The 15598-nt window shown below is 39.8% G+C and overlaps 1 protein-coding gene across 6 annotated transcripts in view; it reads left to right on the top strand.

The window, feature by feature from the left end:
* The window catches only part of Dnajc5b (DnaJ heat shock protein family (Hsp40) member C5 beta), a 224018-nt gene that overhangs the window by 161262 nt on the left and 47158 nt on the right, over positions 1 to 15598 (top strand). For all 6 annotated transcript variants that reach the window (XM_048782999.1, XM_048783003.1, XM_048783002.1 and 3 more), the window contains one exon: positions 13284 to 13403. The gene's annotated coding sequence lies outside the window, so the exon portion shown is untranslated. The remainder of the gene's footprint in view (positions 1 to 13283; positions 13404 to 15598) is intronic.

Below are 15598 nucleotides of genomic sequence, written 5' to 3'. Positions count from 1 at the left end.
CCTCCTCCTCCTCCTCCTCCTCCTTCTCCTTCAGCGGGTCTTCCCTCTTGTGGCATGTTCTTTCTTTACTAATCTCTTGAGGTTGTTCATAGCTCTTTTTCCTGTGTCTGGAATCTCACTGTTAGTTTCCTCCTGGGTCCATGCTTATAAGAGTCCTTCACCACCTCTGTGAGGTACAGACAGAGGCAGCCATTGAGGTCTTTTCTTCACTCTCTTTAGCAGTCACGTCTGCATTTCTGTGATTTCATCATAGTTAAGGAATGGTAAAACCGTAATACAAATAATACAATTCTTAAACTTTAGAGAGCTATACAAATAGAGAGTAGTCACAAATGAAAATCTAAGATGTCTTTCCCAGAATCAATCTCTCTCTCTCTCTCTCTCTCTCTCTCTCTCTCTCTCTCTCACACACACACACACACACACACACACATTTATAAATTCTGGTTTTAGAAGATCAAATTCAAGATCAAGTAAGAACAGCACATTTTAGGCATTTTCCCCTGCTTCTTAAACATTGCAATTTTATAACAACTTTACATACAGGCACTACTTCTTGCTTAATTTGCAGATAAGAAAAATAGTAATCATAAAATCTTTTTTTTTTTCCTTTAAACACCTACTGCATTAGTCTTGGCCCTTCAGAGAAACAGAGCTAAACAGATATATGTGTAAAATAAGGAATTGACTCACATGGTTATGGAAGCTGACCAGTCTTAGGATCCATAGCCAAAGACCCAGGGAGAGTGGATATTTCAGTTAGAGACTGAGAACGGAGGTGGAAATAAAAAACAAACAAACAAAAAGCAATGTCCCGGAGGCAGTCAGGCAGAAAGAAAGGACAATCCCTTCCTTCTCTTACTCAAGGGTTGGTCAGTCCTTCAGTACTACTCAGGGCTTCAGCTGATTGGATGAGGGCCACTCGAATTAAGGAGGGCCATCTGCTTTACCTAGTCTACTGATTCAAATGTTAGTCTCATCCAAAACACACTCACAGACACACTTAGAATAATGTTTAACTAAATATCTGGGCACCCTGCAGCCCAATCAAATGGACACATAGAATCAACCATCATACCTACTGAATAATTATCTCATCTAATTGCCACAAAGACCCCATGTGAAAAAGAAAAAGTCCATTCCCATTTGCTCACCAGCTGTTTATTTAACAAGTTTTTTTTTCACAGTTGAGAGATAAGGAAATTATTGTTCAGAAAGTTAAAGTAACTTGTCTAAGGCAATACTATTAGTAAATGGCAGAACCAGGGTTCCAACCCAGGCCTAAATGCCTTAGCTGGGTACTCTTAATCAATGTGGTCAGCACCTTCCATTCTTTTTTTTTTTTAACCTGGTTTTTTTTTTTTTTTTTTAATTTTTTATTGTGGGTTGTTCAAAACATTACAAATTTCTTGACATATCATATTCCACACTTTGATTCAAGTGGGTTATGAACTCCCACCTTCACCCCATACACAGATTGCAGAATCACATCAGTTACACATCCATTGATTTACAAATTGCCATACTAGTGTCTGTTGTGCTCCGCTGCCTTTCCCATCCTCCACCCTCCCCCCTCCCCACCTCTCCCCTCCCCTCCCCTCCTCTCTCTCTACCCCCTCCACTGTATAACCCTGAGGGTCTCCTTCCATTACCATGCAATTTCCCTTCTCTCTCCCTTTCCCTCCCACCTCTCATCCCTGTTAAATGTTAATCTTCTTCTCCTGCTCTTCGTCCCTACTCTGTTCTTAGTTACTCTCCTTATATCAAAGAAGACATTTGGCATTTGTTTTTTAGGGATTGGCTAGCTTCACTTAGCATAATCTGCTCTAATGCCATCCATTTCCCTGTAAATTCTATGATTTTGTCATTTTTTAATGCAGAGTAATACTCCATTGTGTATAAATGCCACATTTTTTTTATCCATTCGTCTATTGAAGGGCATCTAGGTTGGTTCCACAGTCTTGCTATTGTGAATTGTGCTGCTATGAACATCGATGTAGCAGTGTCCCTGTAGCATGCTCTTTTTAGGTCTTTAGGGAATAGACCAAGAAGGGGAATAGCTGGGTCAAATGGTGGCTCCATTCCCAGCTTTCCAAGAAATCTCCATACTGCTTTCCAAATTGGCTGCACCAATTTGCAGTCCCACCAGCAATGTACAAGTGTACCCTTTTCCCCACATCCTCGCCAGCACTTGTTGTTGTTTGACTTCATAATGGCTGCCAATCTTACTGGAGTGAGATGGTATCTTAGGGTGGTTTTGATTTGCATTTCTCTGACAGCTAGAGATGGTGAGCATTTTTTCATGTACTTGTTGATTGACTGTATGTCCTCCTCTGAGAAGTGTCTGTTCAGGTCCTTGGCCCATTTGTTGATTGGGTTGTTTGTTCTCTTATTGTCTAATTTTTTGAGTTCTTTGTATACTCTGGATATTAGGGCTCTATCTGAAGTGTGAGGAGTAAAGATTTGTTCCCAGGATGTAGGCTCCCTATTTACCTCTCTTATTGTTTCTTTTGCTGAGAAAAAACTTTTTAGTTTGAGTAAGTCCCATTTGTTGATTCTAGTTATTAACTTTTGTGCTATGGGTGTCCTATTGAGGAATTTGGAGCCCGACCCCACAGTATGTAGATCGTAGCCAACTTTTTCTTCTATCAGACGGCGTGTCTCTGATTTGATATCAAGCTCCTTGATCCATTTTGAATTAACTTTTGTGCATGGCGAGAGAAAGGGATTCAGTTTCATTTTGTTGCATATGGATTTCCAGTTTTCCCAGCACCATTTGTTGAAGATGCTATCCTTCCTCCATTGCATGCTTTTAGCCCCTTTATCAAATATAAGATAGTTGTAGTTTTGTGGATTGGTTTCTGTGTCCTCTATTCTGTACCTTCCATTCTTGGTGCAGTGTTTCCTCCCAAGTCCCTGCGTCTTTTACCTGGATTGGAAGTGAACTGAAGGCTCAAATCTCAGGGACAGCTTTGGGACAAGAGACTCATTCTTATCTTCATGTGTCTGAACTGGTTGGACTTGATTGCAACTTGGAGCTACATAGAAGGATTCCACTTTCCTTTTTCCTTTGAGGGGGTCCACAGAACATTAATAGTTGCTACAGTTATTGAAATCTGCACACATGTGCTTTGTGTGATTAATAGTGTTCACGACAACTCTGTTCTTCCCACTACCAACTCTGCCTTGGGAGGGAGAGTGTGACAGTGTCAACAAAAGACTGTGAGCCATCCCTTTTTAAACTGCTGTCTTCAGAGTCACCAAGCTTGTCCTAGATTGTCTTAAACATCCCCAGGGGCCAGTCCAGTTCTGTTCCATCCCTCCTTAAAATATGCCCATAAAACCAGCTTAAAATGTGCATGAATCAGTAGTTCTACAGGTGTGCGCTGTCTGCTGACTCACGAGTGGAATGGGTCAGGGTTTTCCCTTTATTTGGTTTTCTCCTCATTCATTGTCTAACATGTGGCTGCTCCTCATTTTCCATTTCCATTAGTGTTCTAAGGAATCACTGTCTGGTGGTAAACTTCACCATAAGCTCCTAAGCTTATTTTGTATAAAGGGGACTCCTCTGTCCTTTGGTTCCTGTGGTATATTCTGGCTGCTCCTGGAGTCCCCTTTATCATGACAACATAAGCGGTCCTTCCAGTGTTACTCAGCTTTGGCAACAGCAAAAGGAAGAATCTGAGACTCAGGAAGATGAGTTCCTTATTCAAGTTCACACAGTTAAAAGCTAAGTCACCCATCTCCAGGTGACTCAGCTCTCCAGGAAGAGCTTCAGGCATAACCCACAGATACAGTTCAACGGAGTGAGGCAGGTCAAAGAGGGAGCCATCTCCAAGGCAGTGTTTGTGGGAAGGCACCCAGGTGGCACCATCCCCATGGGAGGTGAGCATATGTTTCTAATGTCCATTTATATGACCAACAATGAAGGTACAGCACAAAGAAAGGTATTGGAAGCTGAATGGGGATATAGAAGTTCTTTTATTGACAGAAGCAGATTCCCTCTGGTTTGCGTGCTTCAGTGAAAGGACCAGGAAAGAGCTTGAGATTCCTATCTGTCTGGAATTGCAGTGACTCACTTGGGGCCTTCATTCCCAGCGGAAGTGGCTTTGGCTCACACCATGTGTTTACAGAAAATCACTCATCAGTCCATTTGCAGCATTGGATCCACCCAGTGGATTCTTCTACATGGCACCTTTGCAGGACTGCACGCATGCTTTTGGGTTCTGTGGGCTGATGCTTCCAACTCAGACCTTGGCCTGGCTTTTCAGCTCATGGCTTCTATTGCTTCCTGAGCTGTGAACCTGTGAATCACAGGAATGGAAGGCGGATTGTCTGATTTTCAGCCAAGGACACTTGAGAATACTCTACCAAACAGGTACACAAGGAAACTCAACCCCTGGTGATAGATAACAGTTTTCAAAAGAAAGGAAGATAAAACTTGTGTTTTCAAGACCACTCCACTTTTCCTCTTAAAACATAAGGAGTATATGAACTTCAGGTGCTTGGCCAGTAGCGGAGGCTTTGTTGAGAAGGCAGCACACTTTAAAGGTGTGTAAAGAATTTGAAAGGTGTCAGAGACTTGATGCTTTCCCTGGCACAAAGGTCTCACTGGCGTCCATAACAGATCACACACTTCATGCTTGGCTGGGATTCTCAGACTAGGGGAAAGGCCACAGGGAAGATGAAAATATTAGAGGTGAAATGATTCTCCGCATTAACACAGAAGTTTGGCGGGGAGACCATATATCCAAACCAGAACATTTGGGCAGGGTGAGGCTGGAGTATAAGAATTAATAGGTGGGAAACATCCAGGGATCTGAGTAGGGTAAGGGGTTATACAGAGGAAAGGGTGATGACCTGGAGGGCTTCAGGGGCACCAAAGGTCCCCAGGTTGATGATTGGGATGAGGATGGTTAGAGCAACAAGACAGAATTACCTTGGGAGAAGGTGGGTAAATTGTTAGATCTGTGACTGGCCCTGGAGAGGATGAGAGCCTGTGAGTCACAGGAACATCCAAAGTGAAGACAGAGTGTGTAGCAGGGCTGGAGGAGCAGACTGACGCTGCTTCAGTAATGGAGACCCCGGACACAGATTTTCCTGGATGCATACTAAGATTTAAAATTTGATGTGAATTATATACAAACTGGTCATTTTACATGTAGCTGATCATTCATGCTGGCCAAGGAAATTTTGGCTGTGACCTGTCATTTGGGGAACTCTTCATTGTATCCCCAGAGAGGGAGGAAACATCTCTCTTTGCCTTGGCACCTCAGTAGTATCCGCAGGCATTTATTCATGGTTTGTGAATCAGCTGATGTCTCTGGTGGATTCTTGGTCTTTTGCTGCTATTTGCTACCTGGATCTCTCAGGGTTCTTCTGTCTTAACCCAGCTGGTGAGCAGTTAGATCCGAGGTCTTAGAAGTTCATCAGCTGCTTAGTTTCTCCTTTCGGACAGAAACTTCAAAAACAAGTTTTTAATATCTATGTTTATTTTATAAATATTTATAATAACTATTTTTCTTTGAAAACTTTTAAAATTACTTCACTTTTAATTGACACATAAATGTACATATTTATGGGGTATGGTGTGGTATTTCGCTAACTGTATAGGATAATGATCAAAATCAGATTTTTGTAAAGTTTTAATTCAAATCCTCCAACTGACTTCAATGCACCGCAAAATTCCAGTTTCAGAAGAATATAACAAAATATATAACAGAGGATTGTGGACGTGGTATGCCCCTCTGGCTGGTTCTGTGAGTGTTTTTCTCAGCAATTCCTGTAACCTCAGGTGGCTGGGGAGAGGCACTGGGGATACAAAAATTCAAGGATGATTTGAGGTGAGGAGTATTTTGAAGTTGAAAACTCCTGCTTACAGTTCCTCCCTTTTTGAACACCAGAGGGCAACACAATCATATTGAATATTGATATTGAATAGTGGATCTGCCTTGCTATAGGGCTGAAATCTTGGGAACCAATGATGTATATTTAAACAAGTGCTGAATTGAATATCTCTTCATTTGAATATTTTGCTTAGGTATCTAAGAAAGTTACAGAGAAGGCTTTAGGGGCTACTTGCTGGATAACCATGCCAAGGGTCCTGGGGCTGAGAGATTTGTGGGGAAGTGCTTGTCACCATCCTACCCACTCCTGAGATTGTCCTGTTCTAGTCATTTTTTTAGGGGGGATTGGATTGTGTCCCAGGTAGGAGCTACCTTGTTCAGGAATCTAGTTTCTTATTTCTAGGACCAATCCTTTAAACTGACTCCATTAGCTTTTTAGTGTCTGGAAAGGAACCTAAGAGAATGGAAGAGACTAAAAGAAGAGAGGCCTCAGAAGAAGTTTGAGGGATCACAGAGGTCCCTCTGTAATGACAGAGCAGTGGGGCTTCAGTGATGGGGCCAGGTGGCCAGTCTGTGTCTGTGGTCTTGGTAGAGCTATCCACTGACTGCAGAGCATGCATGGTTTCTGGAAACTTCATAAGGCCTCCAGAAGATTTTGGAAGGAGCAAGAGTAGAGCTGTTGAAGGGGCATGGGAGACTTGACAGGGTGTGGAGGGCCCTATTGAAGGGGTGGCTGTGCTTACCTCATGGGGGGGCCCTGAGGCCTCTGAGAAGAGTCTATGTAGGGAAGGAGCCCTGCCTGATGTGGGCAGCACCATGAGATGCCACCAGCATCAGAGCCTATCTGATCTTGCACATCTGGAACCCAAGAACTTGTGTGTGTGTGTGTGTGTGTGTGCAGAAGAATCTGCACGAGGTGACCCTACTTGTTCTGAAAGGGACCTTTCCATTCTCATTCCCTGCAGATGCAGCTTAGCTTCACCCATACAGTTTTAGGCTCCTTCCACTAACATTCAGAGAGTGATCTTAACAAAGGCATGTTGTTAGTGACAAAGACCTCTTACTCTGTGTTTTAGTCAGCTTTTTCGCTGCTATGACTAAAGAATCTGACCAGAACAACTGTAAGGAGGAAAAGTTTGAGGGCTCATGGTTTCAGAGGTCTTAGACCATAGAAGGATGGCTCCATTCCTCGGGGCTCAAGGTGAGACTGAACATCACTGGGGGAGAGTGTAGCAGAGGGAAGTAGCTCACATCAGGAAGGAGAGAGAGAGAGAGAGAGAGAGAGAGAAAGAGAGAGATTGACTCCACTTTCCAGATTCAAATATTCATGCAAAGCCACGCCCCAATTCCCATGCAAAGCCACACCCCAATTCCCCTCAGCCACACCCTACTACTTCAATTACTCACTGATTAGGCTAAGACTATAACCCAATCATTTCTCCTCCAAACTTTCTTGCATTGTCTCACATGTGAGCTTTCTGGGGACACCTCACATCCAAACCATAACACTCTGCATTATAGACAGCCTTGCAGATCAAAAGCTATACTAATGGATTGTTTGCAATTTCGTGAGCACTGACTGTTCATTTGAAAGAGAAAACTTGGACAAAACAAGGTAGAAAGTATAAAAGAGTACAAGTTCACTGCCATTATCTTAATGTACCTCTGCAAAGATCCACTGTAGACACTAGAGATTTGTGGAAGGCCATGATCTACTTGATGCAGAGACCAGAAGGCAGAGAACTTGCTTCCCAGACCGGTGATCATTTGTGGGGTCTTGGAACAGCTTCTGGTCACCAATACAGAGGGATTCCTTTTGTCATTTACAATTCTCCCACTTCATTCAGCCTTTTTTTTTTATTTAACATGGTTATGGAAGGACAATTTGGTAGCAGAGCACAAGGATTCCAGTTTCAGCTTTTAGTGCCTCAATCTTGATGATCATGCTTGGGAGAAGTCACAAGATAACCTGATGGGTTATTTCTTTGTTAAATGAGAATGAGTGTCATGTCAAATAATATACATGTCTTGTAGAAGACTTAGGTATGATATAAGTGCAGTGTCAATCTCAAGAGGGAAACTTGGCATTGCCTTCTCTTTTACACATGTCTGTTACCTGGGCAGGGCAAGCATCCATTTGAAGGAGACTCCATTAGATTTAAGATGTGAAGATGTATCTTCAGGACTGTCCTATTAAACTACCACCAAATTGGATTGAAACCCACCGTGTTTTGGTTTTTGTATACTCTTGCTTTTGTAGGCTGCTTGGCCACACTCAGATGGCAATTTGCAGAACAGTCTGTTTGTAATGGAAACCCTATTAAAAGATATTTGCCCCAAACAGCGACCTTCCTTATTTTTGTCTTCTTTTTTTAGTTGACTATCATAAGAGACATCTTTAAGCTAATGTGAACAGAGTAGAAGCTATTGGCAAAATCACAGATCAAGGTTCTGTTTACAGACATTTTGTCAAACACATCTGTTGGATCTGAAGTCTCCTTGGTTTATTACAGCAATTGTTGACCTTAAGTAACAAGGTGTTTAAATTTCACACATGTAAAATACATAGTATGTTTCCTAGCAGGGGATAAGACTCAGTCAACTTTTTTCAGTAACACATCTCTCAGAGCTTTACTTAACCAAATGGATATTGTCCTTGACACTAGAGCTGCAAATTGGACCTCGTTAGAGGACACATTTATTGGTCATTCCTTCTTTAAAGATAGTACTCCAATTTAGAGCTTTAACATATACCACCTATCTCAGTCACAGATTGACAAGCAAGGAAATACAGCAGGGAGAAATCCCTTGGAATTATAAGCTCTTGAAGCACAACTCTGAAATGAGTTTTAGGTACAGAATCAGCCATCTTGGTTTCAAAGTCTGAGTTCATTGTTCACTGGCTGGCAACCCTGGTGTTTCCTTTAATCTCTCCCATTTTATATTCCTCCTTTATAAAGGAGGATACAAAAGCATCCATTTTAGTAGAATAAGTAGGTTTTATTCAGGAACTATTGCAATAGGAGAAAAGAGAACTCCAGCATAGCACTGGAATCCATTCTGAATCCAGTATGAACCAGTTTGAACCAGTCGAGATTTATAGCCCCCAAACAGAACTAAGGTGGGTAGATGGAAATTTACTAAACATAAACACCAGGGATAGGGAAGATTCTGGTTAAATGAACCTTATAAAATTTTTGCTTGTTCAAGGCAGGTCAGGGTAATTGGATACCAAGGGTGGGAGATGAGGAAATGGATGAGATACTGAGGGTTGTCAGAGATTGAGGTAGGAGGGAGATTCTCTCTACACAGCTCTTGCTACAACTGGGTAGCACAGGCCAGATACAGAGAGAAAAGAGGGGAATGAAGTCTAAAGGAAAATCTGACCAATCTTCCATCACGGGAGAGTCTTTGTCAATAGTATTATGAAGTCAATAACATTGTAATATCATTTTGAGACAACTTGGGGTTTAAAGAAAAAGAAATTGATTCATCTTACCACTTTATACTTTTGTATAGGGCTTCAATGAAATAATCTAGTTAAAGTGATAGTTACTGTCATCTTCATCGCCATTATCACCACCATCACCATGACTGTCATCGTTACCACCTCCTCTGGATCCTCCACAACGCCCAATACAGTGCCTTGCAGTACATGATAATAGCGGAACACTTTCCATTTGTTGTATAATTCATTCAAACCGTTGATGAATTATAGAGTTGGGATGAAATCTACCCAGATCACATATTCAAATCCTTGAAGCAGGGTACTTTAGTTCTGATTTAGAGAGGCAAGGAGAGAGTAACTTCTTAACAAGTGCCCTAGAAAACAATCTGCATATAAACATTCCTATTATAATGCTTGGCACATCATAGTAGACATTTGATAAAAGGTCTGGCAGACAAAAAGTGCATTTTAAGATAAAAAATGTATTTTATTACAGTTAGGCACAGGATTTGTTGAAAACCTGAGACAGGAATATTGTTTTTGGATACTGCTCCTTGAGTTAAACTATGTAAAAACAAATTTTATTTTGTGTCTAATCACACAGACGCCATTATCTTCAGTAAGTGTTTTCTTAGGAAACCCAGGAATGCAAAATTCCTCCAGAGAGATGCATGGTCAGCAGGTGTTTCCACATTACTTAACTGAAGAACTCTCTGCATCAGATCTCTCTGCTGTGGGTTGAACAGCAGCTCTCAACCCAGGAAGCCCTTTAAAACCTCCCAAGGAGTCTTTAAAAAAAATGCCTAAGCCTAACCCCAATCTGGGTGGGCTTCACACATCAAAATTTTTATCATCTTTCTAAATGATTAGAGAGACTTCCAGTCTACTTTTTTCCACTTATTCCTCTATGGTTCTATTCTTTCTATGTATTTATAGACGTGAGTATGTTAAAATTTCATCCCCGTCTCATGAAAATAGAAGACTAATAAAGAAGGAAGGGTTCAAGACAGAGAGAGGAAGAGAGGGCATGGGAAGTACTAGGAAATTAAACTGACCAAATTATCCTATGTCCGTACAAATAGACCACAATGAATCCCATTTATAATTATAAAGCACTAGTGGAAAAATAATAATAGAAAGGAGATTGGTAGAGCAAGAAAATGGGGGGAGGGAGGAGGGGGGAAGAAAGAGAAGGTACTGGAGAATGAGATTGTTATGTCACTTGCATCTATGAATGTGGCATAATGAATCCCACTGTCATGTATAATAATAATGCACCAATAAAAACAAATTTTAAAAACTTCATCTGCTTTGTAACTTCTCCTTAAAAGAGACATTATTTTTAACTTTGGAAAAATCATAAAACATCGTAGGAATTAACTGATTTGTTCTCCTGAAATACATAAGCTCTAAATTTTACAGAAGAATCACCAGAGTTATTCTACGGTTATATCTAAGATACTGCTGGAGTGATAAATAACAGCTTTTTCAATTTACATAAAGCATTCATCTGTATTTTTCTCTTCTAAATTCACTTAACACAATGAATCTTGATCAATTTATATATTCCTTTGAAATTTATAAAGTGATAGTATGAGTTCCATTTAATAATAGTATTAATATAAGAGGCGTAGATATAAGAGGTAATCAAAATTATAACATTGGTAACAAAAAAAATGCCTTTATTCATTATGTTGGACAGTCTTTGAATTGGGATTTATTTGCTGGAGCTATGTATCGTGGCACATCCCATCTTCAAAATGAGTGGTATTTGAGCTTGTTGAGGTATGAAATGTAAATTCAAAACTCTGTACCCTAATGCTCTTGTATGTTTGTTTGTGTTGAATATTCAAATAATTCATCTGGTACCATTTCAGATTCTGTGCTAACGTACTAGTCATTTCTTACAATACCCTAACCATGTGTGACAATTGACAGAAGTATATAAAAGTCCTTAAGTGTCCCTAAGGGAACAGTCAAGAGCCCATCAATGAAACAAAAAAGGAAGTTTAGCATTTAATTCCCTCTCACCACCGCTATGGTTCTCATGCCAATTTTCCACCTCAGAGAAGGGCCCCTTTAGTTCAATCATGGAAGATCTTTTGAGTCCTCCTTTTCAAAATGTGAGTGGATCATCTCACAACACTTTTACATGTAGTGCATATGATATCAAGGAGTGGTTTATGGGCTTTCCTTGAATCACTTGCTTTTACTAACATCATTTGAAATTCACACCTTCTAAAACATCTCACCTGGCTAAATGGAATATAATTCTACTGATATCTGCTGTATTGTTTGATGGTGTATTAAAAACCATCTATGTATGGGTACATAATAACCTCCCATGTATAACAGCATATGTCAGTGTCCCTTTTATTTCTCGCCTAAGCACCAGGGGCTTTCAATGTTCTCTTGTATCTGCCTGGAATATATTTCCTTCTATCATCAACCTGTTCCTCTAGCTATATTGAGATCTTGGTTGTATTTGTTCTGAGAAGCTTTGTCTGATCTTCCTCTGCTCAGGATACATATATTTTGTAGTTTCACTCCAAAGTTTACTTTTATACTTCCTTGAGTGACTGATTACTCTCTGTCTCTATTGGAAGGCTGTTATCTCCATGACCTACAAACTCAGCATCTGTGTTTGTGTTTGTTTATCAGTATATATCTAGAGTTCAGTCCAGTGTCTGGCTCCAATAGATGATTAATTGTTGAATGAACAGGTGAATTAGAAACTGTGATTTCTCTTTGCAATAGCTATAGTTTCACTTTACTCAAGAGTTTTGCAGTACTTAATTTTTAAAAAGCTAATTGTTTATGCAATACTTTTAAAAATCAGTGGTTTAAGGAGAGTGAATTAATTGTACAAAATTAATACATTTTTTAAAGTATATGATATTAAACTGAATTTGAAAAATACAAATTGTAATACTTTTTTCTGGTACTGGGGATTGAACCCAGGGCCTTATATGTGCTAGGCAGGCACTGAGCTACATCTCCAGCCATATATATATATATATATATATATATATTAATTTTACTTTGAGATAGGTTCTCTCTAAGTCATTGAGGCTGGTCTCAAACTTGAGAAACTCCTGCCTTGGCCTCTTGAGAAGCTGGGATTATAGTCATGTGCCACCTTGCCTGGCTCATAAATTGTAATTTTAATAAAAACTGTAATCTCACTTTATCAATACAGCAACTATTTTCATTTCATTAAAATACACAGTCCTTAAGCTGAATTGATGTCAGAACTTGAGTATTTAAGTATCATTAGTCTACCCCTCCTCATTTCTGAGGATGGACTGCTTCCTACACTGCTAGAAATCAGGATTTTCAAGAAGAGTTCCTATATCCCTTGGTATCTGAAATGCCCTCTAGAGGCGAAAGTGTTGTGCAGTGTTCACATAAAACAGCCTTAGGCCTTGCTATCTGTCTACTAAGCCACACATGAACTCCACCTACAGACTCAGGAGCCACATTCAGAAGTAGCATCTGTCTTATTTAAGACTTTCAGTCAGTAAGATCTTAACTGAAATCATAGGAACTGTTTTCTCATATGACTTTTTACAAGACAGTTTGGCCATCATTTTAACAAGGGATTCAATTACTGTGACTCCATGCCTTCTGAAGAAGATTAGGATACAATGTACTGATATGAAAATACTTGGATTTATACAGATAGCAATTTACATGTCCCCCTTCTGAATGTTGCATGGTCTTTCCAGCAATTATAAATCAACTGACAGGGCCTTAGATCAAAACCGAATAAATCAATGAATAAATAAGTAAAGAAAATTTCAAAGACCTAACTCTATAGGTCAAGAGATTAGCTTGTTTTCCTAATGGAAAGTCCTTTTAAGGAGTCAGGCACTGGCTGACAAAGAATGAAGAGTGGGTGTAGTATATATTTTGGTATCTCTGGATGCCTTGTAATACCAAACTGTACCGTCATGCATGTTTTATTCTCTCTTTGTTATGGTTTCCAGAGGGATAACCAATTGGCTGATAGAGTAGCTGCCGAAAAGTAACCTGACTCCACTGACCTACTGGACTCCTGCTTGGGAATGATGGAAAGGAGCAGCTGTTTGCTCTGAACAGTAGAACAGGTATGGAACAGCTCTTTTCGTGGTTGCCTTCTTTTATTTCTCTGCACGCCTACTTTCAGACTAGTTGAAAACAGCAAGTTGTTCCTGTTGGAGAACAGAATTGGAGTCATAGGAACAGGTACAGTGGGTTATTTGTAACAATTCCAAATTGCCTCATCTTCAGGACTGTTTGTATACATACTAGAGCTAAAAAAATTTTTTTTTTCCAAATTGCATATACGTAATCATGTTGGGGAGAGTGATTACTTTTAACACAGGGTTACCTTTTGGATGTGTTTGGCTTTAAGTCAAATTATCTGGATTATGGGGATTTTGCTCCACTAAACAGATTTCTATAAAGGAATTGGAAAAGTAACAATGAAATGGTAACGCATGTTGGTGTCCCCAGTGACAACAGTTGGAAGTGTGTTTGCTGTGTTTAATGAGTTAATAGCCCCTGCCCACATTCATGTTCTCTATTATGAAGGGACCCTGGCAAGAAATGCATAGCTTGATTTTTTTTCCATTTTTCAAAATTCACATAACAGACATAGGTGAAACTTCTTTTGCTTTGAAGGGAAATTTTTATTTCAACATAAAATTGTATAGAAACAGGGGAGCAGCATAGAGCTCAGTAGTGACTATATAGTGGCTAATGCTTTAAGAAATTGTGATATTAATGGCATTATAATTCAGCTAAAGAGTAATCTAAGCTCAGAAGATAAAGTATCATGTACTGGATGATTAAAATTAAATTACTTAATGACTTTGCATGACAACATTTTCCCCATTGGATGGCTTGTAGATGAAAGACCATGAATAAATAATAAAGACTTGAATTATTAAGAATATTAGAATTCCAAAGACTATAGAAATAGAATGAATCAAGGGTATTTTCTATAAGGAATTAAATAATGTTATGGTTTCATGATTTATATAAGCTTATTTGGGAAGCATTTTTACAAGATGTTTTGACTACTACTCTGTAGTGAGCATCTGAGGCGTAAGATCTTTGTTTTCATACTTTAAGCATTTGAACATATTATTCTATTGAATCTGAAGCCAAATGTCATGTAAATCAATAATATATGAGAAGTCTGGCTTCTAGCTCAACAAGGAGACAGAAAAAGTATGTCGTTGCTACTTGATGCACAAAGCAGCTTTGCAGTCTTTTCCTTTCTGTTGCAGTCTATACAGTCAGCCAACTATTGAGTGAAGAGTGCGTTATTTTCTTCAGTTTCAATATAATGCAAATGGACTTTTTGAAAGAACCTTAATTAAAAGATATTATCTGTCTAAAAAGAAACCTTTGGGGTATAGGGCAGAGTAGACAATAAATACAGTAAGTGCTCCATACCACCCATTGTTAGTATTGATCAATTCACACCACAAAGCAACCAACAACTACTGGATTTCACTTAGCAGGAATAAATTATAATGTGATTGGAATTGAGAAGAGTTACGAAGGATTGAACCCAGGGGTGTTCAACCACTGAGCCACATCTTCAGCCCTTAGTATTTTTAATTTTGAGACAGGGTCTCACTAAGTTGCTTAGGGCCTCACTAAATTGCTGAGGCTGGCCTTGAACTTGTGATCCTCCTGCCTCAGCCTCCCAAGCCACTGGGATTGTGGGCCTGTGCCACCACACCCAGCGTGTAATTAGATTTTTAAGTGAAATGATGATTTGAAAAATATATATAAACCAGAGAAATAGCTTGTTACCCTACCATTTTGTGAAACTGAGATGTAGAATCTGCCTTTTCCCCCCATTGGGAAGAGTGTGTAGAAACATGGGCCTAGGGTAGGGAAGCATGAGCCCCAGGATGCTTCCAGGATGATGCTCTAGAAAGGCTTAGGTGTAGCCCCCAACTGAGACTATCTCCCTTGTTCCATACTTGGGATAATTTTGAAGGAGACCGACTTTCAAATGGTAAGCAGCTATATGCTGGTGCTCACCATGGTTCCAGAGAACTTTTCCAGACTCAGGGTGGGGGAGTGGGGGGGATGCCTTAATCACAATTGGAAAGCAATTCTCCTCTCTAGGAATCTCAGTGTCTTCTTGAAGACTATGAATGCTAATGGCCGACAGTTTTGCTCACAGATCTGAATTCAAGAGGTCCCCTGTGTTAATCTGAGCAAATAATTTTGCTCACAGATATTGGTGAACCTAGTAAAAGTGATACCTAATGCCAAATCTAATATATCTCTTCCCATC

Source organism: Marmota marmota, unplaced genomic scaffold, assembly GCF_001458135.2.
Source record: "Marmota marmota marmota unplaced genomic scaffold, marMar, whole genome shotgun sequence".
NCBI classification, from domain to species: Eukaryota; Metazoa; Chordata; class Mammalia; order Rodentia; family Sciuridae; genus Marmota; species Marmota marmota.
Note: the sequence above shows the minus strand (reverse complement) of the source record. Positions and strands in the feature narration are given on the sequence as shown.